Source organism: Lissotriton helveticus, chromosome 10 (assembly GCF_964261635.1).
Source record: "Lissotriton helveticus chromosome 10, aLisHel1.1, whole genome shotgun sequence".
NCBI lineage: Eukaryota > Metazoa > Chordata > Amphibia > Caudata > Salamandridae > Lissotriton > Lissotriton helveticus.
The window spans coordinates 542,267,680-542,284,199 of record NC_136071.1 but is presented as its reverse complement, the minus strand read 5'-3'; the positions used below and the strand labels follow the sequence as shown (position 1 = coordinate 542,284,199).

Genomic DNA, 16,520 nt, shown 5'->3' with positions numbered 1-16,520 from the left:
AACATTTTTAACACACTTGTGGTGACCCTGCCAAGACGTGGGCACCTCAAAGGAAGAACAAATATGTGAATTAGCCCGTGAAAGGCATTATGGGGCACTCCTCGCCAGAAGCAGTGAATAATAAATAAGCATCTTGGCCACTCATTTATTATTTAATTTTATTGACTTGTGTCTGCATTTTTTTTGTTTGGGTGTCTAGTCCCACCGGGACACCCACATCTGTTAATATTTTTAGGGGTGTGAGGGGAGCCCTGTGGCCACTGCAGCCCCACCAGTTACCTGACCAGCACCCATCCTGGGTGCATGAGAGCTGGCAAGCCGGTCATTTGTTTTGGTCATTGCCCTGGCCCATTCTGGGATGCCCATAACAATTCTATCCTAAGGGGGATGCAGGTGGAGGCCCATGACTCTGCAGCCCTGACAGTTCCCCTGCAACACCCATCAGGGGAGTGTATCACATTGAACAGGTTTCATGAGGTTGTCGAGTTCTTGATTAACGTGTTTGATAAGTCTCTATGACCACAGCACTCCCAATTCAGTTTTTTTTTTAGATTGTTCATTTTATAAGGGCGACAAATCAGATAACCTTCAATGACCTTAAAGATCCTAGATGTGTAACGTTCTCCTTTAGCTGGTGAGGAGTACAAGATGTGCATTTCAATCACTCTTTCTCAGCTGGTCTGTCACCAGAGATTGGAGTCACTTGTGAATTAACGCATTTTCCTTCTTACTTCAACATAAGGATTGATAGCGAGGCTTCTTGACACAATTTTGTCACTTATCTGGAACAAGTGTGTTTGCCATCATCTTTCAAGGGAGCATGTATCTACAACCTCAGATTCACAGGCAGTAATGATTTGTGATCTTTAGTGCCTCCTCGTTGTTGTGATTATGGAAATTGCAGTGCAACACTCGATCTTGTATTCTTATCATAAAAGCATCCATAGTCTTGCCTTCTTTTAGCCGCATGGAGTGGGAAAGATATCTTTCATAATCAAGGTTTTGTTTTGAAAGAAATTTCCCCATCAGCAACCGGTTCAGACAATCATGTGAAAAATGTCCATAGTTATCAGATTGATATATGCGTGTGAGGCCCCACACAGTACACAAGTAAGCATATCAATCTCTTCTTGTTCTCAATGTCTGTAGCCCTGGTGAGCACATCACTGTCTCTGATCCATCAGCATCATCTTGGGCTTAAGTTGTTCATGTCACTCAAACTGAAGGGCATAGGAACGCTCAATGTTAATTGCTCAGATAATTACTCATTTTCTGTGTTTTATTAGACTCATCTGTACACTATTAGCTAGCGTCTTTCACCCTATGTTACTGTCAATGAAAGCTATGTGGTTTCATTAAAATGAAATACATGTAAAAAGTGAATTTGCACATTTACTATACCAGCACAGACAACCACTAAACATAATTAAGGAAATATATTTTCCTGCATCTGTATGTTTTACGGAATATTTTCTCCCAGCAACTTCCATTTAGAAACTATGGGCCACATGCATCAAACTAAAAATCGGTCGCAAACGGGCAGATTCTCAGAATTTGCTCCTTTGTGACCGGTATTTTTGCATTTGGAATGCATTATCCCAAATGCAAAAATCGCAAATTGCGATTGCATTTAAGGAATTGCAAATTGCGATTCCTTTAATGCAATACTACAAGCAATTTAAAATAGCGATTTCACCAGAAGAGGTCACAAATTACCGAAAAATAATATAGGTAGTTAATTTGCAAAAACTTTGAAAAATTACATGTTACACACACACATGCCCTTGGGGCATGTGTGTGTGCAACATGGGTGCACATTACAATTTCTGGGGTGCAACAGGGTGTCCTTTTGGCACCCTTGAAATTGCATGCACAATTTGCAAGTACCTAATGGGTACTCGCAAATTGCGCTTGCAATTCCCATTTAATCCTAAATGCTTGTAGGCCCATAGGAATGAATGGAAAGCCATTCCTTTATTGCGACTCACAATTTGTGAGTCGCAATTAAGGAATTTGCAAGAATCGCTATTTTTTTAGCGATTCTTGCATGCATAGGCTTTTGCAATTCTTTATTAGTGAATCCTTTTTTTTTCCCTAATAAGGAATCTCAAATGACATTTTTGATGCATGTGCCAGTATACTATTTGATCCCTGTCAAAATATGGAATAAACAACTGGTAATATTAGATTACAAACCTATCAATATGACAATCAGATCCGTCATTTGATTGCAAAGCCATTTCATTTATAGATGTAAGCAAGAACCAGACAAAGAAGCTGGTGCACAGACAGAAAATTGAGTCTGGAATATCGAAGTGCCAGAATATTGAGTTGGAAATATCGGAGTGGCAGAACATTGACTTCAAGAATATCGGTGACCAAAATATTGACTTTAAGGTAAGAAATATTGTTTTCTGTAATATCAAAGTTAGTAATATCGTTTGTCAAAGTATCGCTGTTAATAATATTGATATTTATATTAGTGTTCTGTATTTTAGTATGTTTGTTAAAAGTATGTGATCTAATATTTTTTGTATAAGTATAGCTGTTTTTTTTAATGTATGTGTGAAATTTTTGGAAGTGATTAATTTAATGGTAATTACATTTTGCGTATTTTAGTTCTGTAGCTGGTTGTGGGTTTATAGGGGAATAGGGTGGGAAGTAATTTAATTATAATAAGGAAATTGATCATTTTTATTTGTTAGTATTTATAGTAAAACAAGTATTAATTAATTATTAATTGGTGATTCTTTTTTATTCTTAAATTAATTGATAATTATGTAAATTGTGTTATTTTTTTTAGGAGTGGGTTGTGGGTTTACAGGGGAATAGGGTGGGAAGTAATGTAATTATAATAAAGTAATTAATAATTTGAATTTGTTAGTTTTTATAATTATTTTTATTAATTACTTATTAATTGGTTATCACATTGTATTAATTCATTAATTTATAGTTATGTAAATTGTGTTATTTGTTTTAGGAGTTGGTTGTGGGTTTATAGGGGAATAGGGTGGGAAGTAATTTATTTTGAATAAAGTAATTTTTTATTAGTATTTATTTTATATTTTGATTTTAAAGTGTTTGTGGTAATTTATTTATTTTTAATTAATTACTAATTGTTTGTTAATTATAATAAATGTATTGTTAAATATATTAATTGTGTCAATTATGTAGGAGTTGTTTGTACATTTATGGGGGAACATGGTGAGAAGTAATTTTCTTTGAAATCATTAATAATTGTTGGGGGGATTGTAATTAATTTATAATAAATATAGTTATTTGTTTGTAAAATGTTTTTTTAAACTACTAAACATTAACGTTTGTAGTTAATGTTTAGTACTTTTTAACATTTAAATAGTTTTCTGTTTTTTTATTTATTATATTTTTATATGTTTTTTATTTTTGTGTTATTTACAATGTTTGTATAGTTGTTGGTATTTTGTTTCTTTTTTATTTACATTTTTGGGAAATATTAATTTTAACCCTCTGCTATCCAATACTTTCCCTACTATTGCACTCACTGGAGTGGGAATAGTAATTTTTATTCCTCCACTCCTCCGCTATCCAACACTTTCCCTACTCTTGCACTCACTGGAGTGGGAATAGAAATGTTTTCCCCTCCGCTATCCAACACTTTCCCTACTGTTGCACTCACTGGAGTGGGAATAGTAATGTTTACCACTCGGCTATTCAAAGCTTTCCCTACTGTTGCACTCTCTGTAGTGGGAATGGTAAATTTTACCCTTTGCTATCCAATACTTTCCCTACTGTTGCACTCACTGGAGTGGGAATAGTAATTTTTACACCTACGCTATCCAACACTTTCCCTACTGTTGCAGTCTATGGAGTCGGAATAGTAATTTTTACCCTTCCGCTATCCAATATTTTCCCTACTGTTGCACTCACTGGAGTGGGAATAGTAATGTTTTACCCCTTCGCTATCCAACACTTTCCCTACTGTTGCACTCACTGGAGTGGGAATAGTCATTTTTACTCCTTTGCTATCCAACACTTTCCCTACTGTTGCACTCTCTGGAGTGGAAATAGTAAATTTTACCCTTTGCTATCCAACACTTTCCCTACTGTTGCACTCTCTGGAGGGGGAATAGTAATTTTTACACCTACGCTATCCAATACTTTCTCATCTGTTGCAGTCTCTGGAGTGGGAATAGTAATGTTTTCCACTCCCCTATCCAACAGTTTCCCTACTGTTGCACTCAGTGGAGTGGAAATAGTAATGTTTTTCCCTTCGCTATCCAACACTTTCCCTACTGTGGCACTCACTGGAGTGGGAATAGTAATTTTTACCCCTACGCTATCCAACACTTTCCCTACTGTTGCACTAATTGCAATGGGATTAGTAAATTCTTACCCCTAAACTATTCAACAATTTTAAAAATGTATAAATATTTTAGTATTGTATGTTATAATATAATGTTTTTATTATTATATTTTATGTTTTAGGGGTATGTCTATATATATGTTTTAGTTAATTTTTATATATGTATAATATCTTAAAATTAATTTAAGTTATTAGATTATTTTTTTTAAATATACATTTTTATATTTAATTCTGTATATCCATGTTTAAATTTTGGTACACAAAATGTGTTTATTATGTTTTTTTTATGTTTATTATATCTAATTAAATATTTTTTTACTTTGTACTTAATTTTATAATATAAGTGTTTTAACATTATTATTTTTTATATATAAGAAAACGATATTTTGGACTTTGATATTTTTGACATCTATGTTTCTTTTTCGATATTTTTGTCATTTACATTTTAAATATAGGATGACAATATTTTGACTATCAATATTTTTACATCAATATTTTTGACATCTATATTTTTGTCAACGATATTATCTCAGTGACTCAAGAGGCTAGTGCATGGTCTAGATAAACATTTTAGGGTACCTTTAAGTTTGCAGCTTTTTTTTTAAACCTTTAGAAAATTCCCACCTTTTTCTGGAATTAATCTCTTTCTTCTCTGGATTTCTTTTCTTCAACAGATTCCCATATCATTTTCAAAGGTTCAAAAGCCGCCCTCCTGGCAGCCCTCCTGCCAACTATAGTATCCTCATCGTCTGCCCGAACAGATCTCGTGTCCCACGGTGAGTTTGCCGCCCTTCTAGCAAGGCAAAAACAAAATATAAACAGGAAAAAGTTCTACTAATATCGGTGATGTATCAAACCTTTATATTAACATTATGAAGGGTGTCTACTGCAGCTAAACAATCATTTACCATAATACAAACTGGATAGCACAAGCCATCCACTCTAGAGCCAGTGATTAAATACAGCTGGTGCTTGCCAGGGCTCAGCCCTGGAAATGATTTCATGACACAGTGGAACTAAACTGAGTGGCTTGAATATATCATTTCAATGATTTGGAAACTTGCAATGATTTTCAAACTCCTTTGATGGAGCATGTGATGGTGTCGCACTGCGAATGCTTAACAGTGGAATTACAAGCCTTTTATCTCCGTGCCATGCAGTTTCTGTCATCAGCAGTTGTCCTCCTTTTTTTCACAAGAGCAGGTAAAACATTAATGGAAAATATCCTAGTTTACTAATGTTGCCACATAATTGTGGCTCTGCCATATTTACCACATAATACATCATCTGCTGTATATTCTGATGATTTTAACAAAAACATTGTTTGTAGCTCAAAATGATCAAAAGTTACAAAAAAATGTGACTTGTGTTGCTGCAAAGTGGAGAGCCCTTTGCAAAGGTTGACTGATCACCTTTCACGCTGCTGCATTTGTATGCCACACTAGTTCTGAGGCAAAATCTTTGCAGTGACTGTTAGTGTCTGTAAAAATGTAAAAATAATATAGTATCAGAAAATGTACTACATATGCCGCAGCCTTTTTTCCCTGAATAATTTAGTCAGCACTTTGACAAAATGTTGTCCTCCATTGCTGCAAAATTCCAGTGGCCCTAAAGCAGTCAACACATGTTAAAAGTGCTTGGCAATGAAGCCGAGAGACCATGAAGTTTGTGAACTTAGGGGTCGATTAGGATGGCGGTTGGAAAAGCATTCCGACCGCCTTGGTAGCGGAAATTAAGTGTCCGCATGTACCGCAGGAAGTCTAGTGGACAGATACTGCAGGAATTCTGGCAGACAGATAAGGATGAACCGCCTGCAAAATCTGACCGCAGTGGACGGATTTCATGAAACTCCAACGGGACCATCCGGAACAGCTGAAAATCTGTCTGCGGCGGTCGGATTTGCTGTGGAAAAAAACAAAAACCGCCATTCAATTAGCGGAATGACTGCACGTGAAATTACGATATGATGGTAGCGCCAGTGGAACGATCAGTTGTTTCTGACTGCTGCGATCGTATCAAATGATGAATGGGAGAGCAGGCAGAAAGACTGTTGCATTGCCACCACCGCGGTCGAAAGCAAACACACAACAAAGCTACCAGGTGTGGCTTTAAATATCGCTCAGCCTCAATAAACACCTAACACACCCCAATGACACATCCCCATCGCGAGTAAAAAATACAAATCCCAGGTCAACCCACCTAACACACCTGACATGGATACTCTATTTTGACCCACCCCCATAGTTGAGTATCAAAACTAAGCCGTTCCCTGCCCAGAATCCTTTGCACAACTCCAAAACTAAAGGGCCCAACCCCACAGCACAAAGGAGAGGCAAATCAGCACACATCACATCCACACACACACACACCACACACATCAACACCACCACCTTCACACTTGCAATTTTCACCCACTTGCACATCACACACCATGTCACAGAAGAAGATGCCCAAATTCACTGACAATGAGTTGTCAGTGATGGTAGATGAGGTAATCAGAGTAAAACCAAATTAGTTAGGAAGCATGGTCCAACAGATACCAGTAGCCACAAAAAATCAACTGTGGGCAAGGAAAGTCAACAAAGTCAATCCAGTATGCACCACCCCACGCACCCTGAAGGACATCAGGAGAAGGTGGCATGACCTCAACATCAGGGTGAAAGAGCATGCTAACAAGAACCATGAGCTGGCTCAGAGGACTGGCGGTGGCTGTCAAGGCCGTCCGAATCCAGTTCCTCAAGGTTGTGTGATGCTCTATGGGGGCCCACCTCTGAATCGACCCAAGTCCGGTTTGCAATAAGCACAGACTTTTGGGCGCGATTGAGCGGGGGGGGAAAGAAGGGAGGGGACTGCGGGGGATGGAGACCTGCAAGGGCGACAAAAGCAGACAACAAAGATCATAACCGGCACACTCCTGCACTGACTATTCCCACTCTTTAGTATGTCTAGGCTAGGCTCATACCTAAAAAGGAAATAGTATACTGAGCAGCAAAGGGAGAAGAGAGAGACTGCAACGTCTGATGTGTTCTGGTCTCTTTACTTCTCCTAACTCAAAAGGAGATTAACAACGGATAATAGTGACTGTTCCAGGAATAATGGTAGCTGTCTTTCCCAGTTAGTTTAGTCCCACTACTTTAGACAGGAGAACCACAAGACCTGATTGCATAAGTTCCGTCAATCTTGAATAACTTGAAAACAAATGTTTCTCTCCCCAGCAGAAGCAACTCCAAAGCAAGTACGTTATGCCTAATGCGCTCTTAGGAATACGTGCAAACAACACAAATAGTCTCGAAGAAGCTGTAGAAACGAGGGTACCGCTTTTCGCGGGTGTATACACCGCCCTGCAAGAGACCAGCCGGTCTCAGCCAACAGAGAGATAGCACTACCCAAGCGCCACTATGTGCGCACTCCTCCTCTGCACGAGTACGCAGGAAAGTAGCGTCTCTGCCAACAGAGGAGAATAAAGCCGCCCCTCACGATACCTGATATCCAGGAGCCCGGAAGGAAGAGGGTCCGAGAGAATCCGAAGTCCCGGCGACCCCTGGCCAGAAGTCTCAGCAGAGTAATCCACAAGGAAGTCTTTGTGCACAAAAACGGAGGTCCGAAACCAGGAGTCTTCGTAACCGCGTCCTGCGAGTTACTTAAGAATTATCGGCAGCGTTTCGACTGGCTTGCCATCTTTTGTGCTTCCCTGTACGTCAGAACAATGCATCACGTGGTACGCCCCCTACGCTTGGAACCCGAGGAACATGGGAAATGTAGTCTTTCCCATGTTTCCCAGCTGATTCTCACGCAGCTAGCGTGGTAACCGGCGCGTTGCTAGCGCGGTTCGTGACAGTACATTTCCCTCTTCTCCTGACGCTAGCTGAGAGAGGGCTTCTCTGGATGTAGTCGGTGAAACCGAGCAGTCAGTCTCGGGCATGAACCGCCTCACAAGGCTCCCAGGGGTCCTCTTCGGGGCTGTACCCTTTCCACGACACTAAGTACCACAATTTGCCTCTCACTCTTTTTGCATCAAGGATCCCCTTGACCTCATACTCCTCATCGCCTTGTACTGATACCGGAGCAGGCCTTCTCGGTAGAGAGCCCTGCAATGGTTTCACCAAGGAGACATGAAAAATCGGATGGATTTTCATGTGCGACGGAAGCATGAGTCTGACCGCCACAGGGTTTATGATTTAAGACACTTGGTAGGGACTTATGTACTTGGGACCAAATACGCTGTGTCGCTTAAAGCGAATGTTCCTGGTGGACAACCGGACCCAATCCCCTACCTTATAACCGGGACCTGCCCTGCGATGTTTATCTGCTTGGGCCTTGTACCTAGTTTTGGCTCTGTGTAGATTGGCTCGTGTATACAAAAAAACTCTACGCATACGCTGCAGCCTTTTTCTGAGATCTGGAATCCTTCCGTTATGACTGGGTAGGGCAACCGGGATAAACCTGGGGTGAAACCCGTATGTACAGTAGAAAGGAGTGTATGAGGTGGATGCATGTTTAGCGCTGTTATACAATATTTCTGCCACCCACAGCCACTCCACCCATGCGTCTGTGTTGTTATTAACATAGCTTCTAAGGTATGTTTTGAGCGTTTGGTTGAGTCTCTCGGTTTGTCCGTCTGTCTGTGGGTGGAAACTTGTAGACAGCGAGGATTCCATCCGTAACTCGGCACACCAGGTTTTACAAAACGTTGCTGTGAATTGCGCCCCTCTGTCGGATACAACAGTCCTGGGTAGACCGTGGAGTCTCACCACATGCTGTAACAACAACTTCGCTAGTCGACTTGCTGAAGGGTCCTGCTTGCAGGGGATGAAGTGTCCCATCTTGGTCAGATAGTCCACTACTACGATTATGGCTGTGTTTCCCTGATCTTCTGGCAGTCCTACTATGAAATCGATGGAGATCCTTTCCCAAGGTGTTTCAGGTGTAGGCATGGGCTGTAGTAGGCCGGCCTTGCGTTGGTGATCGGTTTTCGTTTGTGCACACACCGTACAGTCCTTTATCCAGGACACCACATCCTTGCGCACTGAGGGCCACCAGAACTGTTGCAAAACCCGGTCTAGGGTTTTTTCTCCTCCCTGATGTCCCACACAAGGAAGGGTATGACACCAAGAAAATACCATTCTTCTAAGGTTGTTGGATGGTATCAGCAGCTGTCGTCCACGCATAGGAAGACCATCACACGTCCTCCAGTCAGGATGAGCACGAAGCCAACACTTCCATAGCATTGCACGCATTTCATGACGAATTCGCTGGAGGATTGAATCAGTGTGGGTTAAACAGATCACTCTGCAGGGTTCTATGATCGATTCTTCCGGTGGTTTTTCTCTCATGGGAGCGGTGTCCTGACGTGTCAACGCATCCGCTTTCTTGTTCTCCCTCCCCGGACGAAACGTAACCAGAAAATGTTACTCTGAGAAAAACTGCATCCATCGCAGCTGTCTGGGAGTGAGATGTGGAGCCGCTCTCATGAACTGGAGGTTCCGATGATCGGTGTATACCGTGACCTGATGAGTCGCCCCCAACAGCCAGTGTCTCCGCTCCATAAATGCGTAACATATCGCCAGAAGCTCCTTCTCGGCTATGGTGTAATTTGCTTCGGCCTCGTTCAATTTCCGGGACATGAACGCAATGGGATGTAAACAGCCAGTGGTGTCTTGCCGTTGTGAAAGCACTGCCCCTATAGCGACGTCCGAGGCATCCGTCTCTACTATGTATGGCAGGGCTGGATTCGCATGGGTGAGAACAGGAGCAGTGGTGAAGGCCGTTTTAAGGCGTTCAAACGCCCTTTGAGCTTCGTCCGTCCAACAGAACGTTGTTCGTTTCCGTGTTAGCTGGGTCAACGGGGCCACCATGTCGGAGAAGTCTCTTATGAACCTCCGATAAAAGTTTGCAAAACCCAGCAGGCTTTGGACTTCCTTGACGTTGTCCGGACGAGGCCACTCCTCTATGGCTTTTACCTTTCTTTCACCCATAACTTGTCTAGAGGGAGTAAGCATTACTCCCAGGAATTCCACAGTAGACACATGGAAATCACATTTGGTGATTTTGCAGAACAAATGATGTTTTCGTAATGCCTGTAGGACTAAACAATCGTGATCCACATGTTCCTGTTCTGTGGCCGAATACACCAGTATATCGTCGATATACACCACCGTAAAGACATCGAGGTATTCCCTTAACACCTCGTTTAAGAAGAATTGAAAGGCCGCAGGGGCGTTACATATCCCAAAGGGCATCACCAAATATTCATACAGCCCGTACCGCGTCTTGAAGGCCGTCTTCCACTCGTCGCCTTGTTTGATGCAGACCAAGTGGTACACCCCACGTAAGTCAAGTTTATTGTAGATAGCCGCAGCTCTCACCTGCTCCAGGAGCACTGGTATGAGAGGAAGGGGATACCGGTTCTTGATACTTATTTCGTTAAGCCTCCTATAGTCGATGCAGCATCTCAGTTCTCCATTAGGCTTCGGTATAAAGAAGAGGGGAGAGGCAGCTGGCGATCTGGACGGACGGATGTATCCTAGTCGTAAGAACTTATCCAGATATTCCCGTAAATGGGCGTTTTCAGGCACCGTGAGGGAATAAACCCGACTACATGGTATCTCTGACCCTGGTACTAGGTCGATCCGGCAATCGTAGTTTCTGTGTGGTGGTAACACCTCGGCCTTGGTATCACTGAAGACGTCAGCAAAGCTCTTATAACATGAGGGTAGTACCACTTCTTTTTCGGCTGCTGTAGCGACATGATGTTCGTAACAGCCGTTGCCCTGTTGTTGGGTCGTGTCTTGACAATGGTTCTTGCAGTACGAAGAGTCAAACTTGAGTGTCTTTTTTCCCCAGTTCACCGATGGTTCGTGTTTCTGCAGCCATGGGAGGCCTAATATGGCTCCATACAGAGTGGCTTGGATTATGTTAAACGTTATCGAATCCCGATGATATCCATCGTAAGTCATGTCACACCCCTCGGTTTGATACAGGATGGGTCCGGAAACCAATTCCTTTCCATCCACCGCAAATACCAGTTCAGGTACTTTTTTCTGTATGAGGCTCACCCCCAGACGAGACGCTTCTCCTTCGTCCATAAAACACCCTGTTGCTCCCGAGTCCACCATGGCTTTAACGTCTTGGGCCACATTCCCAACCATGAGAACCAAAGGGATAAAGAAATGTTCTTGCTCACTGGAAATGTGGGGTTTAATGAAGGGATGATACAACCGCTCGAAGAACCCCCTTCTGTGTCCTTCAAGCTTTGTCGTTTCCCTCCTCCTTTCCAACCTTCAGCACCGCCGCTTGTCCCACTTTTGTTCTTCCGTTCTTCGGTTTAACGGGACACTCCCTCAAAAAATGACCTTTTTTGCCACAATAGAGGCATAGACCTTGTTTCCGTCAGTGATCTCTTTTGCTCAGCATCAACGATGCCCTCACTGTTCCGATATCCATGGCCTCAGCGGATCCAGCGGCTTTTTCTGTGACTGTGGTTTTCTCACTATATGGCGTTACTCTATCCTTTTCTTTGCTCTCCCCACGGCGTTCCCGCAGACGATGATCCAGCCTTAAAGTTAACTCGATGAGCACCGAACACGTCGCTGGTTGGGGGTCTATCTGGGCTAAGACGTCTTTCATTTCTTCCGTTAACCCACGGTAAAACACAGCAGACCTCTTGGTTTCCGGCCAGTCGGTCTCGGCAACCAAACGCCGAAAGCTGTTCAGGTATGTTACCAAATCCGTGTTGCCCTGGCATAGTTCCAGTAGGTCTCTGTCAGCAGAGAAATGGTCCGCCCTTCTGTCAAAGGTGCGTTCGAAACTGTCCCTAAACTCATCCCAGTCGTATAACAAACAATCGTCTTTGCGTACGATAGGAACAGCCCATTGTGCCACTTCCCCACCCAGATAAGAGATGAGAAATGCTACCCAGGCTTGGTTGGTGGAAAATAGCTTAGGCTTGCACGTGAAATGTAGAAGTACTTGTGTCAGAAACACCTGGACCTTTTTAATGTCCCCATGGAACCTCTCGGGAGGGGCTAGTGGGACCTGTACTGGCATCTCTACTACTACTGGGGTGGGACGAGCGGTCGCCCCAAAGTCAAGAGGGTTCCTCTGTAACTGGTCTACCTGAGCGTGTAAAGCAGTGGTTTCTTGGTGGGAGGCGGTCAATTCCGCCTGCACCAACGCCAAGGCAGCCACCACGTCTTCTATGGTAGCCATCTTACGTGTCACACAACCAGGAGGGATACAATTCTTGGGCCGATAATCCTGTCAAGGTCATCCGAATCCGGTTCCTCAGGGTTGTGTGATGCTCTATGGGGGCCCACCTCTGAATCGACCGAAGTCCGGTTTGCAATAAGCACAGACTTTTGGGCACGATTGAGCGGGGGGAAAAAGAAGGGAGGGGACTGCGGGGGATGGAGACCTGCAAGGGCGACAAAAGCAGACAACAATGATCATAACCTGCACACTCCTGCCCTGACTATTACCCATCTCTTTAGTATGTCTAGGCTAGGCTCATACCTAAAAAGGAAAGAGTATACTGAGCGGCAAAGGGAGAAGAGAGAGACTGCAACGTCTGATGTGTTCTGTTCTCTTTACTTCTCCTAACTCAAAAGGAGATTAACAACGGATAATAGTGTCTGTTCCAGGAATAATGGTAGCTGTCTTTCCCAGTTAGTTTAGTCCCACTACTTTAGACAGGAGAACCACAAGACCTGATTGCATAAGTTCCGTCAATCTTGAATAACTTGAAAACAAATGTTTCTCTCCCCAGCAGAAGCAACTCCAAAGCAAGTACGTTATGCCGAATGCGCTCTTAGGAATACGTGCAAACAACACAAATAGTCTTGAAGAAGCTGTAGAAACGAGGGGACAGCTTTTCGCGGGTATATACACCGCCCTGCAAGAGACCAGCCGGAAGGAAGAGGGTCCGAGAGAATCCGAAGTCCCAGCGACCCCTGGCCAGAAGTCTCAGCAGAGTAATCCACAAAGAAGTCTTTGTGCAAAAAAACAGAGGTCCGAAACCAGGAGTCTTCGTAACCGCGTCCTGCGAGTTACTTAAGAATTATCGGCAGCGTTACGACTGGCTTGCCGTCTTTTGTGCTTCCGTGTACGTCAGAACGACGCATCACGTGGTACGCCACCTACGCCCTACGCTTGGAACCCGAGAAACATGGGAAATGTAGTCTTTCCCATGTTTCCCGGCTGATTCTCACGCAGCTAGCGTGGTAACCGGCGCTGTGCTAGCGCGGTTCGTGACAGTGGCCCTCCCATTACACCACTAACATTCACCGAATGGGAGGAGAAGGTACTTGCCACACTGTATCCAGAGAGTCTCACAGGAATACCCGGGGCAAGGGAGGCTGGTAAGCACCAACAAATGTCTACCATTACACTGCTATGTACTGTCTTGTACAACTAGAAAGCTACACTTCCTAGACACAAATGCTCTTGCGTAGAACACACTCTTCCCAACACATGTTTACATATCTAACATTTCCTTACTCTGAACCACCCCAAAGGTAGCTAGCAATATTTTCATGGGGGCATATGTACAGGTAGTCAGCACTACAACTCTTACCAGGCACCCCTGTCCCACAGCTGAGCTGGATTGAACACTCCCCACACCCACAATAATGTGTCAGGCATTGCACTGCTCTCCCCAAACTTACAGGTAGGTCACAATCATAACAGGGAGGGGTGTTTGTGGGTGGGAAGCCAGCACTACAACTCCCACTGGGCACCTTTGTCCCACAGCTGAGCAAGAAAGCACACTACTCCCACCCACAACCATGTGGCAGCCATTCCATTGCTCACCTTCACCTAACAGGTAGAAAACCATCTTAACAGGGAGGGGTGTTTGTGGGTGGGAAGCCAGCACTACAACTCCCACCAGGCAGCTCTGTCCCATAGCTGAGAAAGAAGGCAAACTCTCCCCACCAACAACCATGTGGCAGCCATTCCATTGCTCACCTTCACCTAACAGGTAGGTAGCCATCTTAACAGGGAGGGGTGTTTGTGGGGGGGAAGCCAGCACTACAACTCCCACCAGGCACCCTTGTCCCTCAGCTGAGCAGGATGGAACACTCCCCCCACCCACAACCATGTGTCAGCCATTCCATGGCTCTGCCCAAACTAACAGGTAGGTAGCTATCTTAACAAGGAAGGGTGTTTTGGGTGGGACGCCAGCTCTACAACTCCCACCAGGCACCCTTGTCCCACAGCTGAGCAGGATGGAACACTCCCCATACCTACAACCATGTGGCAGCTATTTCCCTCCACTGTGTTACTGAACAGGTAGGTAGACAGTGCATACACCTTGCCACCCTTCTCAAGATGCATAGAGCCATATGACTACACCAGCCCTCACATGTCATCCAACTTGGGATAGATTGAAAAGTCACATCCAGTGTGCAGACACCTAAGCGTTCATAACTTTCATAGAAATTAAACTTTGAACCACCAAGTGACATGTTGAATAAATTCAGGGCCCAGTCATGCACCTCTCAGAATACAATGTGTTAGTGCCACGGTGTCAGACATGAAGGCCCATATGAACACAAAACATTCATGGTCAATCAGACAAACTAACTAAAGTACATGATATGAAAAAGGTATGTATGACATCACAATGGCTAGTCCTTGCTTAGCTGAAAGTGATTCCATGCAGAGAAAACCAAAAAGACACACCACATAAAGTTGATATGCCGCAAGACGTTAGATGACAACATGTCCTTGTATTCACACAATATGTACGTAGCACATGGTTTCTATTTACATGTCACACCGTGGACAAGTAATGTAAGTACCTCAACATCATGTCATGATGTTCAGTATCTTGCAGCCATACCAAGTGATTGCAATGTAAAGTGTGTGGTGTATCGCATGTAACATCCAAAAGTTGAACACCAAGCTTGTGGAGTGCACTTGAATGACCATTTCACCTCTGTGTAAGAGGAGATCCACAAGCAACTGCTGCAGAAGACAACACCAACCTGCAGAGCCAGTCTCCCCCGACCATGAACTCTCGGATGCAGACTCCCTACATTTCTCGGTTGAGGAGCAACAATCTGGTGTAGTAGCGAGTAAGTGATATTTAGGTATTTAATTATTTAGAGTTTAGAAGTCTATGCATGTCATTTCATTCTACTGTATGTCATTACATTCAAATGGTTATCCGTTGTGACATTATTACTAAGAGACCTGATTCGTGACTAGATGCATGCCGTTTTCATCCAATAAAGGATACTGAATTCAACGTCAAGTTGGCATATTTAATGAAAAATACTACACCTGGCCCATCCGGACTGCCAGGGCGCACCACATCTCAGGCCCTCATTTTCCCATCACCGCCTCTACCTTAGCCACAACCACAGTGGTGATCCCTGCTGCAATGACCTGTGCAGCCTCAACCACCACCACCACCACTACTGCCTGCAACACTCTTGTGCGGGTGCGATGAGTGCCAATGCCACTGGTCTGGGTCAGTAGGACAGGTGGGAGGGCAACTAGGGGACAAATACAGGAGGATACTGGGACCAAAGCCCTGGCCAACATCGAAAGAGTCCTTGGGGCATATGAGCAGCAGACCCAGGGACACATGGGCCAGGTTGTTGAAGATGTGCATGAGCTCTGTCTGCTGCTGAGGTCCATGGACACATGTATGGACCAACTTATCCATGTGCATGCTTGTGGTACACTATGACTCCATGTTCACTTGATGACTGCTGTGGTGTCTATGTCTGTGTTAGCTGATTTGTCCCATTGATTCCAGTTGGTGTTCATGATTGGCATTTGATGATGCAATTCTTGTTTGTGTTGGGGTATGGTGTCTGTGCATTGGCCAGAGTGACAATGTTGTGTAGTCCTGTTCTGTCTAGGGTCACATTGCCTTACCACTGTTTGACTGCACGTGGCTGGGCTTGTTGGACTTCTGTGGATGTTGTTTGTGAGATTTTTGTTTGACTATTGTTTTTAGGTATGCATTGACATCCCTGAGTGTGAGTCTGACATTTGTAGTTGCACACCAGGGTGTGTGATTGGTTGTCAGTAAACTCACAGGACCTTATTTGCACCTTCATGTGTGTTTCTCACAGGTGTTAAGTGTTGCAGGTGTGAGATGGGTAGACGAGGGGTATGTGTGAAGGTCCTACATGTGTTTGTCAGTCAGGGAGGTTACAATGAGCCA

The 16,520-nt window shown here is 43.8% G+C and overlaps 1 long non-coding RNA gene across 1 annotated transcript in view; it reads right to left on the bottom strand.

Annotated features, from left to right (window-relative positions):
* The window catches only part of LOC144785393 (uncharacterized), a 274,528-nt gene that overhangs the window by 55,449 nt on the left and 202,559 nt on the right, over positions 1–16,520 (bottom strand). Inside the window, exon 2 of the long non-coding RNA XR_013601852.1 lies at positions 4,967–5,135. This is a non-coding gene — a long non-coding RNA (uncharacterized LOC144785393). The remainder of the gene's footprint in view (positions 1–4,966; positions 5,136–16,520) is intronic.